The sequence below is a fragment of the Sus scrofa genome, chromosome 6 (assembly GCF_054392235.1).
Source record: "Sus scrofa isolate SSC_HxYL_T2T_F1_AM1 chromosome 6, Sscrofa_HxYL_maternal_Yorkshire_Landrace_v2.0, whole genome shotgun sequence".
Lineage (NCBI taxonomy): Eukaryota > Metazoa > Chordata > Mammalia > Artiodactyla > Suidae > Sus > Sus scrofa.
Window position 1 is genome coordinate 112,532,628 of NC_139388.1, and position 16,734 is coordinate 112,549,361.

The 16,734-nt window shown below is 43.5% G+C and overlaps 1 protein-coding gene across 1 annotated transcript in view; it reads right to left on the minus strand.

Moving 5' to 3' along the window:
* The window catches only part of LOC106510679 (uncharacterized), a 99,085-nt gene that overhangs the window by 33,192 nt on the left and 49,159 nt on the right, over nt 1–16,734 (minus strand). Inside the window, exon 4 of the mRNA XM_084959116.1 lies at nt 5,166–5,248. The gene's annotated coding sequence lies outside the window, so the exon portion shown is untranslated. The remainder of the gene's footprint in view (nt 1–5,165; nt 5,249–16,734) is intronic.

The window sequence follows — 16,734 nt, forward strand, 5'->3', positions numbered from 1 at the left end:
GCTTTCGAATGTAAAGCCAGACCCAGCAACTTTCTTTGATAATGAAATATTCCTACTTTCTTCCAGACCTTGATATTGATCTAAGAGGTATATGCTTATAGTAACAAAAGTATAAAATATGGAAACCAAAGATCAGAGAAAGCTTGTAAAGAGTATATACCTATGACCTGAAAGGTAGTGAGACAGCATCCAAATACATACATATGGACCCCAAGATACAGTATCCACATGGACATTATTTTTAAAATATTAAATGTATATACATTTATATTTATACATATTTAGTGTGTGTGTATGTGTATATACACATTTTTTTTTAATACTTGTCTCCTTGAAGTTCATAATGATGTAGTATGCTGGGGTCCCCACTCATTCATCCCCCCTTCTCCACAATCAGGTAAGATTATAAACAATGAGCATAGGATTTGTGATATTTTAGTTTAAGGATGTAGGGAATGGTACAAAAGGGCATCCACTTCTAAGACTGTGTCTCAGCACACAGAAACAGAACAGTTCCAACAACGACTCCAACTGTCTCTTTCAATCAAGCCGAGCATGGTGATCTGTCCGCACCCCAGTGTGATCAGAACATCTAGCCCTTCCAGCTCCCCATGGCTATGTGGTCAGAAAACATCGATCAATCTGACCAAAAGCTACAGCCAAAGTAATTCTTAAGAATTTTCCTATCACAATTATTTTAAGAAGCAGTTTCAGAAGGATATAACAAATTGAAAGTTTGGATGAGTCTGTGAACCAGTGAAAATAATTTATAGTCAGGAAATGGTTTTTCTAATTTTACATTTTTAAGTTCTTTTTTTTCCTGATTATTAAAGTAATACAGCTCACTGCAGAAAATACAATAAAACATAAAGGAGAAAAAAAAAAGAATCACCAATAACCCTCCTTCCACCTTGCCTGTGAACACCTTTTTCAATCTAAAGCTAAAAGAATCTGGAGCTACATGGATCAAGAAATGTCCTTAAGGAGTTCCCATCGTGGCGTAGTGGTTAACAAATCCGACTAAGAACCATAAGGTTGCAGGTTCGATCCCTGGCCTTGCTCAGTGGGTTAAGGATCCGGCTTTGCCGTGAGCTGTGGTATAGGTTGCAGACTCGGATCGGAACCTGAGTTGCTGTGGCTCTGGCATAGGCTGGTGGCTACAGCTCCGATTAGACCCCTAGCCTGGGAACCTCCGTATGCCGCGGGAAGCGGCCCTAGAAAAGACAAAAAAAAAAAAAAAAGAAAAAAGAAAAGAAACGTCCTTAAGTGTTTTGGTGTCTGCCCTTCATTCCAAGAGTTTCTCATCCACAGTCCCAACACCCATGTTGACCCTTCCTGGGCCAGCTGCAGTCTTGGGCAGAACTGGGAGCCCCAATAAATGAATGTCCAGGGTCCCCAAGGGGCCTTCTGTCTATACAGTTTCAATCTGCTCCCAGGAATCAGAACTCAGGAAACAGCACTTGTTTCACACAATTGGGCTAAGTATAAACACCCATTGTCTTAAACTCATTCACACTAAGATGTAAATAAGGTCTGTTTGATGTTTCCTCAAGGAGAGAGAGGGCTGTCTCAGAACTCCATTTGAATTAGGAAGCAGGGTGGCATGAAAGACAGTCCTCATTCTGGAATGAGCCATTCTAATGACAGGCAACCCTTCTTTTTAGTGACTCTTTTAAAGCCTAAATGGATCCTGTCATAACCTGAAACACACAACACAGCTATCTTTGCTTTTATTTATTTATTTATTTATTTATTTACTTATTTATTTTTAGGGCCACATCTGCAGCATATGGAAGTTCCCAGGCTAGGGATCAAATCAGAGCTGTAGCTGCTGGCCTACACCACAGCCACAGCAATGAGGGATTCAAGCCAAGTCTGCCACCTACACCACAGCTCCTGGCAATGCCGGATCCTTAACCCACTGAGCAAGGCCAGATATCAAACCCAAGTCCTCTTGGATACTTATCAGATTCATTAACCACCGAGCCACGACAGGAACTCCCATGGCTATTCTTTGAACAAAAGCCTCCTAAATGGGCTTGTCCTCCAGTGAACTGGGGCTATGGTAAGTACCTCTATCACCTGGGAGAGCTGGCCTGACACACAAAAATCAAATCACAGACATCATTTCTTTTCTATCCTCTTCTCCTTTGAAAACAGCCTTTCCAAAATTCCCGTGGTGGCTCGGTGGTAATAAACCTGACTAGCATCCACGAGGATGCGGGTTTGATCCCTGGCCCTACTCAGTGGGTTAAGGATCCTGCATTGCCATGAGCTGTGGTGCAGATCACAGACACGGATTGGATCCTGTGTTGCTGTGGTATAGGCTAGCAGCTGCAACTCGGATTCAACCCCCAGCGAGGGAACTTTTTTAAGGTAAAAAGTAAAAAGCAGAGGGAAAGGAGGGAGGGAGGAAGGGAAGAAGGGGAGAAAGAAGGGAAACAGCCTCTGTCTCACATTTCCCAACAGTTCAAATGAATTTAAAGTAGGAGGGAGCCCTGTCAGGCCAAGCTGTCCAGTTTCACATGAGAATTTCTCATCTTTCCATAGCTCACGGTTTGTTTTCATGTTTGAATTAGACATGGCTTTGGGGTCATTGAACCCCAAATTGACTAAATCCCTTAAATTATCTTTGAGAAAGAGTTATCCTGTATATTTACTAAATAAAATTATCTAGTGTGTTCTTTCAGATTCTTTTACACTGAACAAATTCCCTTGTTTCTTGGGAATTCTTTGATGTCCCAAAAGCTTCTGGCACATTTTACATGAGACTTTTCTAGGTTCTTCTTCCTTAGAAACAGGAAGTTGACAAAAAGCCCCAAACATTTATTTTATTTCCCAAAATTGGGATGGTAGATGTCCAATAGGTTCTAAAAATAGTAAAAAGCCCTTCAACATGAATTTGATCTTTATCAAAAGATTCAATGGATTTAAATTTTGTCTGAAATTTGTCCAATATCCACCGAGTTAGGTTTGGAGACATCTTTGTACTCAATTTTCTAGGCCCTGAAAATATTACACCTGGAAAATTGTTTTGTTTCTCTTCCTTGATGGGATAAGTAATTGTAATAACACAAACATCCTTGACAGTAAAAACTCACTGTCATTGAACCATCCTATCTTTCTTTTATAACAGGAATTGGCATATTATCATCCATGCACCTTGTTGCCTGTTTTTTGTTTGTTTGTTTTTTGTCTTTTTGCCTTTTCTAGGGCCGCTTCAGCAGCATATGGACATTCCCAGGGGTCTAATCGGAGAGTAGCCACCGGCCTAGGCCAGAGCCACAGCAACTCGGGATCCAAGCCAAAGTCTATAACCTACACCACAGCTCATGGCAATGCCAGATCCTTAACCCACTGAGCAAGGCCATGGATCGAACCTGCAACCTCATGGTTCCTAGTCGGATTTGTTAACCACTGCGCCACAACAGGAACTCCTTGTTTTTTTGTTTTTGTTTTGTTTTTTTTTTTTTGGTTGTTTTTGTTTTTTTAATAATTTGTTGAGGCGAAATTCACATAACAGAAAATTATTTAGTACATTCACAGTGTTGTGCAACCACCATCTCCATATAGTTCCAAAACATTTCCATCATTTCAAAGTAAAATCCTGTACCCATTAAGCAATGTCTCCCCTTTTCCTCCTCCTCCCAGGCCCTCGAAACCACCTCACCTATTTGTGTTCTGTCTCTTTGGATTTATTTACTCTGGAGGTTTCACATAAATGAAATCACACAACATACAGCCTTTTGCATCTGGCTTCTTTCATTTAGCATAATGGTTTTCAGGTTTGTCCACATTACAGCATGTGTCAGTTCTTTATTCCTTTCCATGACTGAAAGTCATTCTTTTTTATGTATATGTAAAGATTTGTTTATCCACTCTTGGACACTTGAGCTATTTCCACTATTTAGTTATTGTGAATAGTGCTCCTACAAAACTACGTGTATATTTACTTGTTTGGATCCCTGTTTTCGATTATTTGGGGCATATACCTAGGAGAAGAACTGCTGTGTTGTATGGTAATTTTATAATTTGGAGGAACTGTCAAATTGTTTTCCACAGTGGCTACACCATTTTACCAGTTTTTATTTACACACACCATATTATTCCCACCAGCAAGGTATGAGGGTTGCAATTTCTCCACATCCTCATCAGCATTTGTTTTCCTTTTCTTAAAACAAAACAAAACAAAACAAAACAAAACTGCTATAGCCATCGTGGTGTCATTACCTGTTTTTGTGAATAAAGTTTTATTAGGACATAGCTATGCCTATTCCTTTACATGTGGCTCCTTTTGCTACAATGGCAGAAACTGTATGGCTCCCATACCTAAAATATTCACTCTCTGGCTCTTAGAGAAAAAGTTTGCTGAACTCTTTTTTTAGAAGATTAGCCCTTCTTTGTTCTATCATTTTATTTCACAGCTCTCAAAATAAGACCAAACAATATCACTATGACCTTGGGTGAGTTAGCTTATTTTTAGTCTTAAATTTCCTCATCTATAAAAAAATAGGGTAGGACTAGGTGATTTCCAAGTTCTCTTTTGGAACGTTATAATAATCTGAAAAACTATGATATTTCCAAAATAGGTATTTAATTTGCAGTTAATAATACTTCCTTATGTAGTCTGTAACTTGCTCAGCTATCTTCTGGCTTAAATCGATGCTTTCCTCTACTATCTCTTTGATCTATTCCTTATACCAACAGAGAACAGCAGCCAAGCCCAGCTCAGGTTGTTCTTTCTTCATACCAGTTGCAATGATTTGGTAGGGCTGTTTAGGAATATAAGAACAAACTACCCCAGGGAAATGCCCGGCTCCTCTAGTGAAGAGAGAAGGAATCATGTCAGAACAGAAGGAGGCATTGACAGGTTCTTAATTTAAAACCAAGTCCTCTTTCTCCAGCTCCTCAACCTGGTGAGGAGGCGGCAGGAAGAAAATGAAGGGAAAGAAAGGGAGTGAGAACAGGTTATTTAACAACACTTGACCGAAGGAACTGAAGTTGAGCATCTCATGCCGATAATCCATTCCCCAGAATACAAGCCCAGAGGAGGACCAGGGAACTTAGGCAGACACCTCAGTCTGAACTTCTCCAGCAAAGTTGGGTGTGGACAAGCTCATCTTCAAAATGGAGAAATGGAAATTAAGGGCCTGGCCTGTACTCACCGCAGGAAGTCTTTGCAGAACAAGGATGAGACCCAGATGTCCAGACTCCAATCCTGGCAAAGGAGGACCCAGGGCAGCGTTTGCTGAAGAGAGAAAAGCAGAGGTTTTGACCCACTTGAGCGGCGGAAATGTTACAGCAGCTGCTCAGCAGCCCTGATGCACGCAGTGTATCAGCTCTAGAGACAGCCCTGGGGCTGTAGTGTACCAGCTCCAACAGCTCTGTGGCTGCAGTGGATCAGCTCTTTCACCTGGAGAAAAACCAAAAGAGCACTCGGAGCATTGGAGAACTCAGGTTTATTATGCCGGCGGGCTCAGAGGAGAATGCTCTCCGGGGTCTGACCCCGGAAGAAGGGTTTCACAAGGCTTTTATGGGCTACCTCTTCCCCGTCCATGCTTGGCTGGTCGGACCAGAGTGAGGTCAGGCAAGGTAGTAGATGCGGAAACAAGTTTACAGAAGCAAATGCGTGGGGGAGGGTGGTTGGGGCAGTTGGCTGGGCTTTGCTTAGTCATCATGGCTGGGGGGTCTCTCCTTCCTACAGGGAGATTTTCTCCCACAGCAACGCAGCAGAGTGGAATGCGGGGTGCAGGGAGGAGTGTTCTGTGGGTTTGACCAGAATCGACATCGCCTGTCTTGGTCAGGAAGGACCCACCTGTCCTTAGGTAACGGTAAAACACACCAGGGCACTTCTTTCGTGCTTCGCCGTTTCACTTGCACACAGGGTGTCGCGTGGAAAGGCCTCACATGCAGCATGAAATGGCCAGGCCACCGGCCTCAGCTCCACAGAAGCGCCGCGCACGCACCTCAATCCAAGATGGCGGCGTGCAGAAGCGCTGCTCAGGGCCCTGCTCTGTGGAGCCTGAGCAGCGCTCGCGAGAACGCAACCCCCCTCCCCGTCCCCCCCCACCCCCCGTCCCCACTGACAAGAGCCTCACCACAGCCTTGTGTGGGCTGTGCTCTAGCTCACAGTCCTTCTCCATTACTTGATCAAAGAATACACCCATCCTTTGCCTCTGAACCCAGCTCAGTCTGAGTTTATAGGTGTGAAAGACACTGGGCAGAAAGACCCCTCTTGGGATCTGAATTGAAAGGGTGGGTAACAAAAGTCTTTGTGTTCTCCAGCTTTTTGTTTTTTGTTTTTTTCTTTTTATGGACGTTCCCAGGCTAGGGGTCAAATCTTGGAGCTACAGCTGCTGGCCTATGCTTCAGCCACAGCAATATGGGATCCAAGGCTCATCTGCAACCTACACCACAGTTCACAGCAACACCAGATCCCTAACCCACTGAGCGAGGTCAGGGATCAAACCTGCATCCTCATGGATCCTAGTTGGTTGGGTTCGTTAACCACTGAGCCACAAAGGGAACTCCTCTACAGCTTTATTAAGCTTTATTATTTATGATTTTCAAATAAAAATAGCATAGGAGTTCCCCTTGTGGTGCAGTGGAAACTCATCCGACTAGTATCCACGAGGGTATGGGTTTGATCTTTGGTCTCTCTCAGTAGGTCAAGTATTTGGTGAGTTGTCGTGAGCTGCAGTGTAGGTTGCAGACACAGCTTGGAGCCCACACTGCTGTGGCTGTGGTGTAGACCAGCAGCGGTAGCTCTGGTTCGACCTCTTGCCAGGAAACTTCCATATGCCGTGGGTGTCCTCCTAAAGAGAAAAAAAAAAAAAAGCATATATAACATACATAATACATTTTTTTTTCTTTTTAGGTGTAAGATGTGATTTAATACATGTATCTGTCATGAAATGATTACCACGACCAAGTTCATTAACACATCCATCATCTCACAGTAACATTTTTTTTCCAAAGTTCATTTTTAGAATCCAAGGTCACCTGCTACCTATGATATGCACCCTGAATCTCTGGCTGGTTCCACCCTGCTCCTCCCCACATTTTGCACAGGCTGTTTCCTCTGTTGGAAAGTGTAGGTCCTAGTCTCTGGCCAATTTCTACAGACCTCTCAAGACCCACGTTAAATGCCACCTCTTCCAGAAAGTCTTCCCCTAACTTCATACTTTCTCTCTTTTACCATAGCATGGATTGTACTGAACATGCTTCCCCTAGTAACTCCTTCCTTCACAGCTAGTCTGTGAGACTCTGGGGGACAGGCACTGGCTCTTCTATCTCTGCCTCCCTCCCTTTAGCTCCAAGCCAGCCCGCAGCAGGCACTCAATGAATGACGGGATGAAGAAATGAATGAATGAAGTGCCTTCCTTCATTCCATAGCTGAGCCCTGCCTGCTGCAGCTCCTCTGTACCTCAGAAATCCCTTCCTTTGTAGTGGGGATGCCTCTCCCTCTGAGAGCTGTCTCCCGAGGCCCCCACCTTACCTAATGCACAGGGGTTCAGCACCCCTCCCTGCTGGGTATTCTCACCATGGGTGCTTTTTGCAAGAGAGTAGAGTTTTGTCCCCATTACACTGCTGAGCTGGGAGCCAACACTGTCCTCATCTGGCTTTTCCTACCTCTGCTAAATGGTCACCACCTGCTCTGTCTATCAACTAGAAACATAGGCAGAATTCTTTCCCTGAGTTTTCACACCCACCAGTCACCAAATCCATATGGTGATTTCAATAATTTCCCTTCAATTCTCAATAATTTCCCTTCAATTCTCCCTCAATCACCTGACATAGAAGAGGCCACAGATGAAAGGGGGAGACAATCTCCTGACTGCTCCTCCTGCATACATCTATCCCCTCACCCGGCATCTGCACTTGTCTCTATTTTGCCCTTCCCTGCACACCTCCCTGGCTCAAAACACCTTCCCAATTCTCCCACTGCCAGCATAGCCACGTGCCTCTCTGCATGTACCTGTAGTATGGCTTCATCCCTAGTTACATGTAAACTCCCAGAGGGCAGCTTTCTGTGTGCTTCACTCACCTCTGTATCCCTAACAGCTCATACAGCGATTGGCAAGAGAAATGCTTTTAACATGAACATCTTTATGAACTGGATCATTGGCCTTAGGTAGGCATTATCGCTGTGGAAGTTCAGGGGGCAAAAGAAGTAAAACACTCACACTGAATTCCTACCTTGGGCCAGCTGAGGTCAGCCACGTATCTGCTAATTTCACATGTGAAACAACCTCATAACAAGCCCACCCAGACCTGGTATTGGTCATGGAAGCTGAGGGGGCTGAAAGGGTTGCTGGATGATGGTAGCAGCTGGAAGTGAGGGGAGGGCAGTAGCCAGTGATAAAGGGGCACCCAGGCAACACTTGGTAGAAATCCTGTACTCCTAGTCCTGTCTGCTGTGCGGTGATCACCAAGCAGGAGCCCCTTCTCACTCTGGCAGTGCACATCCATGTCTCCCTCCTGGCTGACCCCTTGTGAGAAGCATCATGGTACAATGGAAGAGCCATAAGGAACTGGACTCAAATCTCAGCTCAGCTGTTGCTAGCTCTGTGATCCCAAGCAAGTTACTTAACCTCTCTGGTCTTTAGATTCCTTTCCCCCAAAACAGAAATTTTTAAAAATTTAGCACAGGATTATTCATTCCTAGAACAAATATTGTGTTCAGTCCTCATTTATATCATCTCTGATCTAGCAATGGGAATACAATATCTTCCAAAATAATACATACTTAAATATTAGTTTCTTCACCTTTGCTATTTATTCCCTAGTCAAAAGTACAGAATCCTTAGAGAAACCCCCTCCATTCCTTCTTTCCTCCAGTGCACAGTATTTTGTCCTCCAAGTAAAGATCCTCTAATAGTAATAGTAACACCTAACATTGACCAGGTACTTACTATGAGCTAAGCATTATTGGAAGTACTTATATACATATTTACTAACTTAGTGATCACAACGCAGATTGGTTTTACAAATAAGAAAAAAAGGCACAGAGAAGCTAGGGAATTTGTCAAGGTCACACAGTTAGTGAATGATGAAGCTGGGATTTGAACACAGGCACCCCAGTTCAAGTCCAAGGCCTGAGCCAATACATTAGAGGTTATACATTTTAGCCTCTCTGGGTACCATGTCTTCAGAGCTGTCTCTCTCTTCCCCATCCCTTCTTTTCTTTTCTCTCTTCCCCTCAGCTGAAGAACTGGAGGTCACTTAGGTGACATGCTCAAAGTCACACAACTCCTTGTGGCATTTATCCTGACTCCCATTCCTGTGCCCTTCCTATGACACTGAGCAACACAAGATGATCAGTATGAAGTCAAATGTCTAAATTTTTTAAATTTTTTATAAGGATTTTTTTTTTCCATTATAGCTGGTTTACAGTGCTCTGTCAATTTTCTACTGTACAGCAAGGTGACCCAGTCACACATACATGTATACACTCTTTTTCTCACATTATCATGCTCCATCATAAATGCCAGGCATAGTTCCCAGTGCTACACAGCAGGATCTCATTGCTTACCAAATGTCTAAAACTAATTACTATTTTGAGTAAATAATTTATATGGCTTTCTCTCCCAGTTATACAAATCATTTGAAGGTATCAGATCTGAAGATTAAAAAAAAAATTCCATTAGATCCCACTATGTATCTTTTACTTTAATTAATACTGATCTGAAATGCCTGCTTTGTTTTTACTAATGTTGTTTGAATTTCCGCCCCTATAAATATTTGCACTGTTGTCTTAGTTTTAATTAGTTTCTGATGTTTTCCTTGGACTGGTTTTGTGATGGGATAGGAGTGGAGTATTTATAGTCTGATTTACCATCTGTGAAGCTCTGCATCCCCAAACTACTGTAGCCCCAGCTCAGAGACGACATTGATGTACAGTCAAAACAAGCCCAGGGTGTTCATGAACAAGGCAGTGCTCTGTCTCAGCTGCCAAATGACCCTGATGCACCCAGAGACAGCCATCGCATGGGTGATATTACAAACAAGGCTCCACCGAATCTTCCAGAACTTTGCCCTTGAACTGACACAAGGTCACCATAATCCAGAACCTAATTCCAGGAAGAATTTGTTCTTGGATCAAGGGGGTACTGAACCCAGGGAAGATAAGAGAGTGAATAGATGCTACTGAGAAACTGGGGCATAAGTCTACAGAGCCTGGTGAGGTGATAAACGAGACCTTGTAGGAAAAACACTATTTGCAGAAAGAAGAATTTCCCAGCTCACCTGTGTGAATCAATGAACTCTTCTGAGTTGTGATTTTCTTGGTTGTAAAATGAGGGTGATCATCTTGCTGATCACCCAGTGAACATATGAGGACATTAGGTAAATGAGATCAATTTAAAAACTATAAAATACTCTAGACATATGATGAATTGTATTATTGCTATTCTGTGCCGTGTATACAAAGGACATGGAAGTTCCACTGGAAGAACATATACAACAGTGATTCCCATTAAAGTGCACCGGAAAGAACAATGCAATTCATTATGAGACTTCTATTGCATTTTAAATTCAGGGGAAGAGGAGTTCCCGTCGTGGCACAGTGGTTAATGAATCTGACTAGGAACAATGTGGTTGCGGGTTCAATCCCTGGCCTTGCTCAGTGGGTTCAGGGTCTGGCATTGCTGTGAGCTGTGGTGTGGGTCGCAGATGCGGCTCAGATCCCACGTTGCTGTGGCTCTGGCATAGGCCGGCAGCTACAGCTCTGTTTGGATTCCTAGCTTGGGAACCTCCATATGCCACAGGAAAGGGCAAAAAGACCAAAAAAATAAAAATAAAAATAAATAAAAAATAAATAAACTCAGGGGAAGAGAAACAGCTTTGCAAGCCTAAGGTAACAAAAACACAGAAAGGCAGTGTTAGATGGGAACTTGACATCCACAAGGGCCCAGAGTCCAGGCACAAGGAGGGTGAGGCAAGTGAAATATGCAGCCTGGGAAGAGCTGACTTCTCCATGTGCACAGGGGAGACCAGAAGCAGTCACTGGGCTGCTCCCCCAGGTAAGGGGAGCTTGATGCCAAGGCAAATGTCAGTGGCTGCTACATCATGAACTGTGTCCCCCAAGTGCATGGGCTGAAGCCCTAACCCCATATATGACAACATTTAGAAATAGGGTCTTCAGGAGGAAATTAAGGTTAAATGAGGTCATAAGGGTGGGGCCCTAACCTAATAGGATTGGTCACTTTATACAAAGAAGAGATCCCTCTCTCTCTCTCTCTCTCTCTCTCTCTCTCTCTCGTCCCCGCCCCATTTCTCTTTGTCTCTCTCCCCTTCCTCTCTCCATCTCTCCCTCATAGGAAAGGCCATATGAGGACAAAGTAGCCAGCTATCTGCAAGCCAGGAAGAGAGGTCTCACCGGAAACCAAGCCCTGCTGGAATCTTGATCTTGGACTTTGCAGTCTCCAGTGGTTTCTCTTGTTTAAGCTACCCGATCTGTGATGTTTTGTTATGGCAGGCGTAAGAGACTAAGACAGTGAGAATAGCTTTATTTTCATTTTACAATTAAAAAAAAAATCAAGTTTTCTTTGAGATCTATTAATCTCTGCAATTTCCACCCACATACTCAATGAAAATGAAAAAAAAAAAAGTTTCAATGGAAAAGTCTTATTGGGTACCCTTTTTTTCATTTTTTAAATTACAGTTGATTTACAATGTTGTGCCAATTTCTGCTGTACAGCAAAGTGACCCAGGCATTCATACATATACACTCCCTTTCTTTTTTTCTTTTTTTGTCTTTTTGTCTTTTTAGTGCTGCACCCGCGGCATATGGAGGTTCCCACGCTAGGGGTTGAATCAGAGCTGTAGCTGCTGGCCTACACCACAGCCACAGCAGCGCTGGTTCTGAGCCGCATCTGCAACCTACCCCACAGCTCACAGCAACGCTGGATCCTTAACCCACTGAGCAAGGCCAGAATTGAACCGGTGTCCTCATGGATACTAGTCAAGTTCGTTAACCACTGAACCACAACGGGAACTCCCCCTTTCTTATATTATCTTCCATCATGGTCTATCTTATTTGGTACCCTTTTGTCTCAAGATGATAGCCTGGAGAAAAAGTGTAATTTCACAGCAAATTCTGCCCATCAATTCTTATCAGATTCCATCTGCTCTTTTAAGAGTTCAGAAAATCACTGGGCGCCAGGGTTGCAAAGATCTTAAGTATTACTCTCCAGTCGTCCACCTAAGTTTCGATTTTATTCCCATAGTTGGAAAGGCTAAACACTCACATGTTGGTTTTTGACCACCTGAGAGCATATCCTGGCTGCTATATTTCTTGGCTGTGGAAACCGAAGAAACTTAAAAAATCTCCAAGTCCTAGTTTCCTCATCTGTAAAATGCACATATTATTAATAATAACAAATCTACCTCGGGCTTCTTGTAAAGAAGAAATGAAATAACATACCCCAGTGTAATCTCTGGCACCTAGTAAGTGCCCAGTTAAGATTAACTATTAAGATCAATCTTAGAAAAGTCAGATATACAATACAAAATACTGGAGTTCCTGTTGTGGCCCAGCAGATTAAAAACCTGACATACTGCCCTTGAGGATGCGGTTTGATCCCAGGCCTGGCTCAGTGGGTTAGGGATCCAGCATTACTGCAAGCTGCAGCATTGATAACAGATGCAGCTTGGATCCGATGCTGCTGGCAGCTGCAGCTCTGATTCAACCCCTAGCTTGGGAACTTCCATATGCTCCAGGTGCCATGGCCTTAAAAAGGGAAAATAAATAAATTAAATGAAATAGAAAACATTCTGCAAGCAAGTTAAAGCTAGACCTCCCACTGGGTGTCACCCCTGGCACTCTATACCCACCAAGTAGTCAGCTATTGCTCTGTAAAGCCAATTAATCAAGTATTTATCAGAGTGAGGGGAGGGAAAGGTATTAAAGGAGAATGACGATAAAATCCATTTAAAGAAATCCAATTCGCTAAATCCTTTCACTCATAAATCCTTTCACTCAGGACGATGTACTTACTGCCGTTCAAAAACCTTACTCCTATGATTTTGAAGGGAATGTCAACAGAGAGACTTGCATGGAGCAGGCCCCTCCCCAGACTGGAGTATGGGTGACTCTGGGGGGCTGCGGGGATGGGGGGGGACACCCATGGCCACAGGAAACAAATATGGTCCACCTTCCTCAGACCCTGATTTAATGAATGCAAATGTCTGCATGCCTTCTTAAAAGTCAAAATATGGTACTTCAAAGAACTTTCTGGCATGCCTTATTCCATTTCCAGGTGTGCCTCCATTTGGGCAGGGGCTGTAAACTCTGCTCTGGGGTGGGGGTGGGGGGTGTTTGCGGTTCGGGCTAGAGGAAGAGCCTATACCAGGAGGCACTTCTCGCCTGGATTATCCCAGCTGTTTCCTCCTTTCCAGCAAGCCAATCGGGCACAGCCCATCCTTCCAGAGGAAATACCTTCAACCCGTCTCTTTGGCCTAGGGGGTGAAGTCCACGTTTCTTTAACTTGACACGAGACAGCCTCGTAAGCCTTTGAGATCCGCGGGCTCCCCACATACCGCACTCCCTCCCCCGCTTCGACCCCTCGACCCTGGGATCTCTGGCCTCCATCGAGCCAGCCCTGTGCCGTCACTCTCGCCTCCGGCGCCTCTGCCAGGCTGCCTCGCCCCCCAACCTTGGCTCGACTCCGACATCTCATTCTAAATCCCTTCCAGTGCTCTGCTTTCCCCACCCCCACCACACCACGGAGGTCGGAACACAGAACAAGTTTTACACGCTAAATACTGTCTATTTAGCCACCAGTGGCAATGGCTCAAATTAGCATTGAACTGGCTGTCAGGATGGCGACTACAATTTTGTTCTCATTTCCTTTTCTAATTTGCGGAGAAATTTTCTTCATGATGATGAACTGCTCTTTTGAAACGAAATCTCAGCAGATTTTATTTCCAAGCGGAATTAAAACAGGAAGTGAGACTCCACTGTGACAAAAGTTACATTTAGAAACCAAAGTGTCCTCATCTCCTGGCTCCCCAGGGGCAGAATGACTCCCCAGGGCTCCCAGCTGGGACTCCCGTGAAATTCATTTCAAGAGGTTCTGGCTGGCGTTTATTTCACTCCAAGACCTGAGCAAAACGTCGCAGGGTTTTAAATGCCAAAGAAAGTCCCTCTAGACTCTCAATGAGATCGTGGGAAGCCAGGGGCTGCAAGAGAGCCAGGCTGGGGGCCAACTGAAGCTTAGAAAACCCGAAAGTGTTTCTTTCATTGAAAAAAAAAAATCCTTTTGTGGAGGAAGTCCTGTGTGCCCAAGCAAGTTCTGACTTCACTAAAACAGCTGAGCTAAGCTCTGCCAGCCTCTTCCAGAAAGAGGGAGAAGCCTGTCTTCTCTCCGCACCGGGGCCCAGTGAATTGACAATGAACTCTGTTCCTCTTGTAAATAACAAACCCAACTCTATTCACGTTTACCCCAATTTCTTAGTAGGGACCAAAACTTCTGTCATGACATCACTGGTTCCCAAATGCTGCTGCTTCTGGTTTTGTCCGATTTTGTTCATTTATTTTGTTGTTTTGTTTTTCCCACAGCTGGCAGTGAACAAGGATCAATAAATTAGTGAGCAGGGAAAAAGAAATCGACAAACCGTCCTGAGAACACAGGAGTCTGCCAAAGCCAACAGAGAAGGCTGTGAGACAGAGCAGTTTTCTCCCATTCTTATAAATATGCAATCACTTTATCCGGTCCCTGGACTCTACAGCAGCTCATTCATTTTTGTTGTTGTTTTTGTTTTGTCATTCATTCATTCATCCATTCATCTAACAGTTTTTGAGCTGTTACTGCATTGGAAGTCATCCATTATCACAACTTTAATGGTCCTTAAACTTTAGTGTCTCACAGTCACCCTGTGACTTGCTAAAATACAAATAGCTAGACCAGAACCCCTGAGTTTCAAATTGCAATTGCGTAGCAATGAAGTGGGGCCCTGGAACTTGCACTTCTTAAAAATTCCCAGTTGGTACAGATGTTACTGGCCCCAGGAGTTCACTCTGAAAAGCACTTCATGTATATATGGGCCACCAAATCCTTTGGATGCCCAGAATGTAGAAGATGCTCAATAAATATTCATTAAGGTGAATTGAAGCTGCTTTGAGAAAATCCTGGGCTCTGAGATAACAGATTGGTTTGTACAAACATTGACACATTTTCCCAGCTGAGATAGAGACACAGTGGGCAAGAACAAATTTACAAAGCAGGGTGCTCTGGTTTATAGACCAAAGGTTAGGTTGAGGAGAGTGTATTCTACAGCTGACTTATTGGTGAACTGACACAGATGTGGACACCTCAGTGATTATTAAGTAAAAACAGAAAAATCATTTTTATCATCTTTACCACGTGCCCCTGCAGTCACCTCCTTCTTTTCCTCCTTCCCTCTTCCACCTTTTTCCCCCTATCTAGCCCTCCCCCCACTTCTCTTCCATCTCTACAAGGCTATCAGCTAATATTTGCATGCATACTTTGAGTTCTTGGAAGAGGAAACTGTATTGTTGCCAAATGATATAAATATTTTCTCTCTGTTCTTTAAGGAGATAGACAGGGCAATATTATCATCCCCCCAAAATTGTCCTCTTTATAACATCTTGCTTATCATACTTTAGAGTAAACAAAAAGCCCAATTTTTTTATGACCTCGAAGTCCATAATCTAAGGTGATTTGTGGTGTGGGTTCGCCCGTTGGCTATTTTATTTTTTGTTTTTTAAAAAATTTGTGCATATAAAACGTGTGCATATAAAATAAGTAGGAAAAGAGCAATTTAGACATAAAATATGTCAATGATAACTGCAGAGAAGGCATGTAGAACAATGGCAAGAATACAAGTGAGGATTCGTCCAATGTTTCAAAGCCCCTGGGTTCTCCTAGGACATAATGTATGCCAAAAAAGAAACAAAAGTTGCCTAACTTAATAATTCAGGATTGATGACTGATAGGTGGCAAATTGGTTATGGATGATATGGAAAAGCCATTTATTTTCTTAGGAATGAGCTTTTGATTCAATGGAGCTTCAAATAATACTTATTCTCTTGAACAGAAGACTGGGAAGATTTTAATAATGACTGGGAAGATTTTAGTAAAACTTGAACTGTGGTGCTATGGGTTAAGAACAAGATTACAGTGGCTTGAGTAGCTGCAGAGGCATGGGTTCAATCCTGGCCTGGAGCAGTGGGTTAAGGATCCCATTGCTGCAGCTGTGGCATAGGTCACAGCTGTGGCTGGGATTCGATCCCTGGCCTGGGAACTTCCATATGCCCAGGTTTGGCCATTAAAAAGACAAAAAAAAAAAAGAGAGAGAGAGAGAACGGGAGACATGAACGTGTCTCAATGTAGAACAGCTTCCAACACATATTTCTTCCAACATATATTTATGTTATATATGATTTATCCATCCCCTACCTTCCAATTTTATATAGGTTAAAATCTAGTTAAAATAAGTATTAAGAGCAGTCTAAGAGAAGGGAAGGAGCACTGGAATATCACAAACTGATATCCAGGGGGAGGTGAGGAGAGGGCACTGTTGCTAGGCAACTGACTTCAATCCCAGCAGCTGCCAACTCAGCTCTGCAAGGGTCTCCTTTCCCTCCCTCCCCTCTTTCATCCCCTCCTTTCCTCACCTGATAGAGTCAAGGAAAAGATCACCTGGGAGGGTGGGAGTGAGGAGTGAGAGGTTTACTGAGCAAATCTCACATCTGGGACAAAGCTATGA